Consider the following 11056-nt stretch of genomic DNA (forward strand, 5'->3'; position numbering starts at 1 on the left):
TTAGCCAGCCTTTCAGATATACTGTAATTTACAAAATGATAGTTGAGTAATTTTTTTCCTAAAATTTAGTGATAAATTTGGTACTTGCTCCTCTTGTGTCTTGTCTTGATGTCAGACTGTTCTCGTAGGACTTTATCGATCTAGACATATTAAATGCCTGAACCCAGATGATAGAAAATATAAAGCAAGGATCTAGCCTCAAGGAGTCCATACACGGTTTGGAAAGGCAGGAATTCTACATGTGACTTGCGCAGTTCACCAATACTGAGACATTTGCAAAGAATGTTAAATGTCGCCTCAGTGTTGGTAAATGTTGGTCCTAACTGTTGAACGGACACCTGAACTCAGTGTGTCTGAGTTCACTGAGAGGAAAGATGAGGGAAGCATCGGTGCTTGGGAAAACTTCAGGAAGGAAACTGTCCTTCAGCTGGGCATGTGAGAGCAGGACAACTGCAGATGGTGAATTCTACAGAGTTCATGTCACCCACACTTAGGGAATGCAACACTAAGCATAAGCTTTGATATTGATGATGACCCTAATGGCCAGCTGTGTCACTCAAGATCAGAAAGGAACACAAGGTACAGAAAGCAGCTCACTGTTTCGGAGAGTGGGTGTCACTGACTGAATTTTCAGCACACCCTCTTATCTCCTGCAGTCAGTGGGCCTCTGGTTGTCTTGGCCAAAAGAATGCAATGTGACTTTGTGCAATGCTTTGAATGCTGTTGTCTGTTAGGTGTTTGGAGTGGAAAGTGAATTACATAAAATTTCTCTACTTTCTCTGATTGCAAATCACTGAAATATATTTCTCATTTCTTATAGAGAAGTGGAAAGAAGATACACAGTTATGTTTCACTAGAAAGGACTTTATGCCCCATTTAACTTAATGACTATTTCAGGTGGGGTTCAACAGAGGAGCAGAATCAATAAAGTGTATGTGTGTGTGTTCACACATGCATTTGCATGCATATGGAGATGTATTAGATTAGTTTATATGACCCTGACTGAGTAGTCTAACCGTGTTCCTCAGAACAGTGGGGAGGTTGAGAACAGGAAGTTGCTCTGTCCACGAAGCTAGAGGCCTCAGTATTCCCAATCTGCACTGCAGATGTGGAGCTTCCCGAGTCACTAGGAAGCAGTTGACTCCATGTTGGAAAGCTGAAGATGCTGGGCCTGCTGTGCACAGAGCCAGCAGAAGTAGAGGTGGCAGCAGCAGCCACAGACGCTCCGTCTCGGCAGGAAGACGCTAAGACAGGCAAGCACACAGGCCTTTTCCTTGCCCCTGTGCGTTCAGGCCGCCTGCTGTATTGTGTTGTCCATCTTAAGGGTATCTCACCCCGTTAGTGGAAGCTCTCTCATGGATCTGCCCAGTGGCGTGTCTCTGCAGTGATTCTAAATCAGGTCCTGGTTCAGAAATGAAGATAAGAAATGATTAGAAATGAAGATTAGCCACTTCAGTGGCAGTCTTCAGAAACAAACCTTTTCCGTGGGAAACTTGTTGCCACAGGGGACCTTGACTGTAAATATGACTTTGACTTTTTTTTTTTTTTTTCTTTTTTGGTCTTTAGAAAAAAAAAAAAACACTGGACAATGGTATTAGGAGCTGCATTTGCTGGGAGTGTTTGAAATTTGCTGAACCAGGTATGGAAACAGGGCTGAAATTCCAGAAACCATCTCAGCCTCTGTGACCATATGAATGAGAACAGAAGAGAAATTATATGTGAGGAAAAAAGTGAAATAACTTTGTCTTTGAGTGATTTGGGAAGCTACCTGTGCTTTTCATTCTCATATGCATGTATGTGTGTGCGTGTGTGCATGTGTGTTTATGTGTGTGCATGTGTGTATGTGTATGTGTGTGAATGTGTGTATGTGTATGTGTGTGCATGTGTGTCTGTGGTATATGCACATATATGTGTAGGTACATGTGCTGTTGTATGTATGCATGGTGGGAGGTGGTGCAGAGAAGGCATTGGAAAACTGACTAAATCACTTCCCACCTTATCTTGTTGAGACAGTTTTTCTCCAGACATGGAGCTACAGATGTCCTCTGTGTGTCCTGACCATGCCCGGTGCCATAGTTACAGGGGCACAGAATTACATCTGGCTTCTGATGAGTGAATTCAAGCTCGGGCCCTTCTGCTTGCGCAGCAAATGCTCTTATCCACTGGGCCATCCCCCCAACCCCTCAATCATCTGCCTTAAATTTATTTTTAACTTTTAATCATGTGTGAGTGTTTGTGTGTGTGTACGTACATAAGAGTGAAGTTTTCCACGGTGGTCAGAAGAGGATCCCCTAGAACCTGAGTTACAGGTTGTCATGAGCTGACCATTATGGGCACTGACAATCCAACCCAGGTTTTCTGCAAGAGTGGTATGATTTCTTAAGCCCCGAGTCCTCTCCAGACTCCTCAGTTTTTTCTAGGATAAAGCTTTATGAGTTTTAGCCACTCTGTTGTTTATATTTGAGTCCATCTCCCCTCTGGGACAGATGTATATAATCCCTACTTTCCCCACTAATGACAAGCAAGAGATCCTGAGCACCTAACCTGGAGCTCCGCCTCCTGCTCTACCCCCAACGTCACCACTGATGCAGTTCTCTCCACACATTCTCTCCTCCGTTTTAGATTAATCCCCACTTCTACAGATATCTCAGACTTCTGATATTTCTTCATCAGAGATACTGATAGCACAAAAATAACCTGAGGCATACTGAGAGGCTATATGAGCATAGGATGCTACCACAGAAATGTAACCCTCTTCTTCTAAAAAGCCTGCATATCAGATTACATTTTCCTAAAGTGTCCACAGACTGTCTCTGGAACCATGGTAGCTTCCAAATACTGAGAACTTCCCTAAGCAAACATGAGGACTCCCTTCTGAATCTGGGCAGGTCTTTGGGCTTTCTCAATGATAAGGACAACTGAAAGAAATACTACACTACATGATTTTCAAGACCTAGTCATACAAAGCTACACAACTTCTGCCTGGCGCTCTAGTTAGGAACATGTATGTGTTCAGCTCTGTGTTTCCACCTTATAAGTCTGTTATGTCAAGATCACTGTGCTGGACCCAGAGATAGTTCAGAATGAACCTGCCCCAGTCCTATAGCTGATTGAGGTCTGCCAGTCCAAATGCCAGACAGAAACAAAGACAGTGTTTATCCTAACCCCAGCCACTATCTGACATGAGAGACCCCAAGTCACCTCACAATAGGCACACAATAATACAAAAACTGTGGCTTGCTTTTAAGGAACTGAGCTTGTAGAAAACCACAGATTACTAAAACAAAACAAACAAACAAAAAACACCAACCACTACCCACCCTCCAAGCCCAAACCCAAACAACAACAACAAAACAGAGCATGATTATGCCAACAGTCTGAAGACCTAGGCTCCAAGATGGTCTGCATTCACTGTTTAGATATGCACAAGTGTCTCTGGAGAGGGGTCCTTCCTATGTCATCCAGTGATGGGGACTTATTGCCCCTGAAACAGTCTCGTCATAGTTTCCTCTAACTGGTAACTCTAACTTTACACACTCTGTAGTCACCCAAAAAAGGAGTCTTAATTGAGGGACTGCCTAGATCAGATTGACCGGAACGCAGTCAGTGAGGGGTTTCTTGGTTCCTAGTTAATATAGACAAGCTCAGCTCACTGTGGGAGACTATTCTTTGGGCAGATGGTTCTGGGATGGATAAGAAAGATCTCAAAGAATGAGGTTGTAATCAAGCCAGCAAGCAGCATTCTTCCATGATCTCTTCTCCAAGTCTTCACTTGAGCTCTTACCCATATGAATTTCAATAAAGAATTGTTAACTTGTAACCAGACTCTCCAATTCTGAGAAGAAATAAGCACTTTCTCCCCTAATTTGCTTTTGGTGAGAGTGTTTTATGACAGCCATAGAAAGCAAACTAGAATAAAGTCTGGATTTGTTTTCTACCAGCCCTTAAAGCTGAACATCTGTGGATCCCCTGTGATGTCTACTTCTGGGTCTTAACTCAGGTCTCAGGATCCATTTAAATCAATTTTGTCTCCACCTCCACAAGTAAGCTCTCAGCTCCAGACAGCATCTTTCTTGCCATCATCTTGTGAACTTCTGCTTATCCAAATGCTGGGAATTGATTACTGCTGGCAAGGGAGATGTCAATAACTTCTTCATGAAGCCACTCTCCAGAGTAAAAAGTAAGGTTATAAAGCCAAAAGATTTTCTGTAGAGAAGAAGCTTTTAGCAGGCTGTAATGTAGTGGAAGATGAAAGAAAAACAAGATATAAAGTTGAATATTCACTAGAACTATAATTATGTAAAATAAACATGATATAATTCACAAGGACACATCAAAATGATTTTTAAAAACTTCTATAAATGTTAAGATAATTATATTTAATATATTTGAGGACTTTAAAATTTAATTAAATTTGTTCTTTGGCAATTTCATACATGTTTAACAAATTCTGGTTACTATTATCCTCACCCTTTCTGTGATGGTTTATATATGCTTGCTCCAGGGAAGGGCACTATTAGAAAGTGGGACCCTGTTGGAGAAGGTGTGTCACTGTGTGAGCTATAAGACTCTTACTCTAGCTGTCTGCAAGTCAATCTTCCACTAGCAGCCTTCAGATGAAGATGTAGAACTCTCAGCGCCTCCTAAACCATGTCTGCCTGGATGCAAGGATTCTGCCTTGATGATACTGGACTGAACCTCTGAATCTGTCAACCAGCCCCAATTGAATGTTGGCTTTTATAGGACTTGCCTTGGTCACGGTGTCTGTTCACAGCATTAAGACACTCTAGTATCTTCCAGCCTTGCTAAAACTCCTTCCTCCCTACAAGTCCTTTTCTCACCTTCATGAGTTCCGTTTTGTTTTTGTTTATTTGTTTATAGTGACCCATGAAGTTTAATCAGGTTTAAAAGTATCATCTGGGGCCTGATGGATCACCAGTGGTTATACAACTGAAGATAAGGGCTGCCCTTCCCCATAATGTATCAGTAGGGAGGTGCCCATGTGCCCCTCCACAATCCATGCTTCAACACTGACAGGCCCAGTCAACACTCACATTGTCCACAAAGAAATAAAAGTGATTATATTTAATGCCAACCTGCTTAAGCCAGAGAGTCCAGCTGACCTTCAGAGTAATGGTCAGTAAATCGACTCATCCAATGGAAGAAGGCCAAGGGTCACTGTTGAACAAACAATACTCCGTTTCACTACACTTTCTCTCTTTTTGTCATAAAACCTATGTTATCTTTGTTTCATCCACAGGTCATACAGAATCTCCTTTATAAGGGCCAATTTCCTTTAAGATGTAGTCAAAATTGGAATTGATTCTTTGACTTCTCTTACAATAAAAAGAAAAGCAAGCCTCCAATGCTGTGTTCTCGCATCTAAAATAGAAGCTAAAGAGGGAGCTAAGGATGGGTTCTTATACAGTGCTTGCATAGCACACAGGGGAGCTTTGGGTTAGACATCTTGTATAAACTCTCATGTCTGAGAAGTGGCAAAGATGAGATTTTATGTTTACCATTGTTACTATTTGGTCTAGAAAAAGATGTCACTGTTGCTGACAGTGACATGAAATAAGCTTTAAGCTATATGCATAAATATATCAGCCAAAATTAGCTTTCAGAATGATTAACCAACATAATTGTTTGGCTAATGATAAACATTACATGAAAAGGTAATGTTTTAAATAAAATAAGTTTTTTTTTTTTTTTTTTTTTAACCAAAGACCTCGGTAATCACCATTACAGAGAAGGTAAAAGGCTTTCCCTAGCTTTTTCCTTTATAGACATATGAATATGGGGTTATAAGCCAGCAGTGCACAGTCAGTGAGCAGGAACGTAAATACCTATACTCATACTTACAATTTGATTCTTTAATTTTACAGCATCACATTCCCTGTTCAAGAGTGCCCATGAATATTAGGACAGAGTAAAGATTTGCTATTTGGATTTATGTTACATTGTGATATTCAGGAACAAGATGGGGCCTAGAATGAGACTGTTAAAAATAGCTATTCACTTAGTGAATAAAGATACCAAGCCCTACATAAAGCAAATTAATTACTCATTCACTAATAAACATGGCTTTTAGAGGCCTGCAAGAACTGGCTTGTACCAGCTTGAAAAAGCCAATATTTAAATTTTCAAGGTAATTTGAAGTCAACTGACCATGAGGAGAATATCACGGGCAAACTCTACAAATCAGAATTTTTTTTCACTCCTACCATTGAAATGTTAATTGTTAAACATGTGCGAATATTATATTAGCCTTGACTTTTTCTCTTGGGGGTATATACTTGGAGGTCCTTTGGGCTCTGCACTGTTTTTCTCCTCTCTCTAGCCAATCATCATAAGCTCACTTGCTTGTCACTTATCAGTGCCAAATAACATAAAGGTCTTCCAGATTTTCTCCAGACCCACCGTCTCAACTGTGGTTTTCATCTGTACATGGACAGGTCACAGTCAACTGAATCTTAACCTACCTAAGACATAACACCTATTCTCCACTTCCCTCTTCCAACCTCCTCTTGTTTCAACAGCATCCTCTCTTAATCCCTAGGTATTTGTTCTCAAAACCAGGAAGAAACTGTGTTGCAGTAAATATTAAATGGATGGCTTATTCTTTTATCGGCCCCTGAGGTCTCACTCTGTGGACGCTGTTTCAGTGTGGTAGCTTTTCATATTGGTTTATATATTAAACTCTCAATCCACAAACCCTCTACACAATAAGATTATATCTAATGGACAAAGATACAAACTGACCTTCTATATGAGAGAAAAGACCTATAAAAACCCTAAACTACTCATATCTACCTAACGTCAATTAAGTCCACCTGGATCCAGATCATCCTTCTTGAGCTCCGTCTTGATTTCTTCTCCCCATCTCCTTCTGCCTCCCGCCTCTACTTCCACACCTCAACCTTTCTCCATCTCTCTCTTGTCCAATCACGCACCAACTTGACATAAATCTACAAAACCATTGATTATTCTTTTATTTACCTATTATTTACTGTGGGTTATGTGCTCCCATGGAGAGATAGGACCAGCACTTGTGGTCTTGTTAAGAAATAAGATCTCACTCCCACAATTACAATGGAATCATCCACATCTGGGCAGGTCTATTCTAATATGACTCATGTTACTATAAGGGAAGGAGACACATAAATACAGAGAACATCTGTAATGTTAGAGAGTAGAGACATTTGCCTGTAAGTCAGGGGATGCCAAGAATTTTTCTGTCAACCACCAGAAGCCAAGAGAAGATCATGGTACAGATTTTTTCCTCTGTGGCTTTCAAAGATGTCGTAGTTTACTCCATCCAATTTATTGCTGCCGTAAATCTAAGTCACCTTCAGCACCAGTCCAGGTAGCACAGTCATGTTCTAACTGACCCAGTCTTGACCCAATCAGTCCATCCAGAAACATACATGTAAAGCTTTAGATCATGTTGCTCCTTGTTTGAGTCTTATTTCTATCATGCCCAGCGATGTGTTAATTGCCACCAATTGTCTTATTGCCTGATTTATGAGACAATCAACACTTTATGCTTGGGCTACTTTGTCAAATCTCTTCATTTTCTTTCTTCTCTTTGTTCCTTCTTCTCCCACTTCCTCAAATTCAACACATTAATTTTTATCTTAGGGTTTTATTACTGTGAAGAGATACAATGACCAAGACAACTCTTATAAAGGACATTTAATTGGTGTGGCTTACACTTTCAGAGGTTCACCCCATTCATCAAGGTGGGAAGCATGGCAGTGCCCAGGCAGATGTGGTGCTGGAGGAGCTGAGAGTTCTGCATCTTGATCAGAAGACAGCAGGAGATTGTCTCTCTCATACTGGGTGAAGCTTGAGCACTAGGAACTCTCAAAGCCCACTCTTACAGTGACACATTTCCTTCAACAGGTCTACACCTATTCTAACAAGAGCAAACCTCCTAACAGTGCTACTCTCTGTTGGCCAAGAATTCCAATGCATGAGTCTATGGGGACCACACCTATTCAAACCACTACACTTTCTATCTCCCATCATTTGGAAGATTTAATTGTCTAGAGAATGTCCTGTTTCTTTCCTCCTAGTTACTACTGACTTACCTACAAGTTTGTTTTTACCTGTAGCTCTATAAATTCTCCCCTTCCATCATGATGGTATGTACCTCTAGTAGATGTCTATGGTGTAAATTTGCCACTCTCTTCTCAAGAACTGGAGTTCAATTCCTCTCCCATCAAATGCAGGCTAGCATCATACTTGTAAACAAATAATTTTCAGAAAGTTCTATTGTATGAAATCAGAAATCTATATACGATGTCCGCTTAATTTTCTCGGGAGAATTTGACTATTATATAACTTATTCAACCAGCCTGAGACACAGGTTAAAAATGCCACATGAACGTGTTCCAGTTGGCAACCATGTCTGAACTCCATCTCTTAGTCTTATCACCAAATGTGTGGGTGAAAATATTTATATTTTATAAGCCAGTCTTTTCTTAAGCTGAGTTTCATTGGGTAACCTTCAGTCTTTCCACAATAATCAAAACTTCCACCCTGTCACTCTTTGAATTTATGATCCACAAGTTCACAGGAGATAACTCAGCAGATGCTGTTTCAAACCATTAAGTTTGGGGGTAGTTAGTGATACAGCTTTAGCTGTTGGAACATCTCCATAGTAGTTTAGCCAACACTCACAAACATATATGAGTTGGTCTGACACTCCATGGGCTCAGTTCTGTGTAAGCAGGTATGTTGTCTGTCTTTCTTGCTCATCTCCAGCAGCTAATGTATGATTTACTATTCTGTAGTTGCTCAACAAACCAAGAATGTCCTGGGCTGCAAATGCTGCTTAATAGAAGCATCTGTTCAGCTTGAGTTGACAGTTTGGGCTCAATCCTCAATAAAACCAAGACAAAAAGAAGACTCCCAACTTGTAATATGGCAAAATACTTAAAGCTTAAAAAGACACAAGGACTTCTGGGATATGCTATGCCTGAGGAAAGGAGGAATGAGCTCTTTCAGCCATAGCCACTCACAATAGTCTGTCATTTACAATTCCTCATACCGAAATGACTGAGAACTAATTCCTTCCAGGCTTTCCAAGCTCCCCACTCTTATCCAGAGTCCTCTACTGAGATGACAAAACGTGTTATAAGTTATATTAATATCTTTTGGGAGCTGAAGTAATTTGGTAACACTAAAGGTTAGAAAGTAGCTTCATATTAGAGCCAAAAGAAATCTACCATAACTAAAGGAAGGCTGTCCAGTCTTAGTGAGATACAAGGCCAGTTCTTGTTTTCTGCCATCAGTTTTAATAAACTCATTAACCCATGTGATGATATTTTTGGCAGAGAATATTAGAGGCATTTTACAAAGTTAAACTACCCTCACATTCCCCTGAAACAAAATAGAACTGGAACTATCAGCCTCATTTCCATAATTGTTTTGGATTCCTCAGACAGAAATAATTTTCAGGGCTGTCTTGTCTGAACACAATCTGCAATTCAAAGTAGAGGCTTCAGAATGTTCTCACACAACTCCTTTGTGATCACAATGCAACCTGTCTCTGGAGGTTAAATCATGCCTGACATGTTTTATACACACCCTGGGTCTTTGGCTGCAAGATGATTCTGACCAGTCTAACTTTAGAATAGTAAAATGCTATAGTAGAAATTTATTTCTTTGGAATCCATCTCTGAAGGCTCTATACACCACCGATTCTTTTCTAATTTTGTCCAAAATATAAAACAATATAATTATAATATAATAAATATTTTATATAATGTCATCTTATACTGATGGTTCCTCATTTATACAGGTTTGGATTTAGTTTGTTTTTCAACAATGCTTCAATTATTTTTACAACTTCTTACCATTGTATTCAATAAGTTACATGAGATAATTAACTTTTCATTATGATTTTTGCTTTACTGTAGGGTGTTTAAAGCCCATTTAAGTTAGTCTGATCTAGTATATTATGTTCAGTGAATTATATGCATTAAATTCATTTTTAACCCAATATGTCAATTTTCAATAGATTCACTAGGATGTAACATCACCATAACTGGAAAATACAGGTATCAAATAAACAAGAGATTAAATTTCACAATAAAAACACTAAAATTGGCTCTTGTAGTTATCAGGTATTGGAATTTCTATTTCCAAGAATTCATAGTTATCTTGGATCTATATATTTCACGTGCTGTATACGCATAAGCAGTGCAATGCCTATAAGAGTATTGAGTTAGCTCTAACGATGCACCAACAATATCAAACAGAAGAACAGTACTAAATAAAATCGAATACAGAATACTTGTGTCTTGGCACATATCCTGTTGCTATAACAAAATACCTAAAATTGAGTAGTATATAAAGAATAAAACTTTATTCAGCTCTCTATTTCAGAGTCAAGGAGCCCAGAGCATGATGTGTGTATCTGATCAGCATCTGGTGAGGGCTTCCTTGCAACATCACAATACTGCAGAGGGTATCAGACAGTGGAGCAGATCCTGTATGCCAGATGTCTGTTATAGCAAAGGTGCTCTCAAGCTAACCATTAACCCTATGTAGTAGTCTGGATGAGAATGGTCCCATTATAAGAATAGCTTGGAGAAAACTTTTTTGAGTTATATAGTGTGTGTGTGTGTGTGTGTGTGTGTGTGTGTGTGTGTGTGTGTGTGTGTGTGTGTGTGTTGTTAAACTGTTATTTGTTACAGATATTACGATTGCAAATCCTGATGAGTTAGGCTATGTCTGCATTAACAAACATCTCCCAAATGATAACGAATTATGTCTGGCATGTGTTACATGGTCAGTCTGAACTGGTGAGGGAGTGTAGGGGGGAGAGTTTGTTCTCCAATTATTAAAGTTATCTTAGAGGTCTAAGATAAATGAAGGTTTCATTTTGGGATATGTTTCCAAGACGACAAAGCCAAAAGCCAGAGCAGTTGTCAAACTCTGCACTGGCTCACAGTGCTGCCTTCTCCCTCACCACGTGCTCCAGATACGCTGCTCTGTTAGTGCTGCATCTTCACATTCTCACACCTTTACCTGAAGGAGCTGCACA

The sequence above is a fragment of the Micromys minutus genome (assembly GCF_963924665.1).
Source record: "Micromys minutus genome assembly, chromosome: 17".
Lineage (NCBI taxonomy): Eukaryota > Metazoa > Chordata > Mammalia > Rodentia > Muridae > Micromys > Micromys minutus.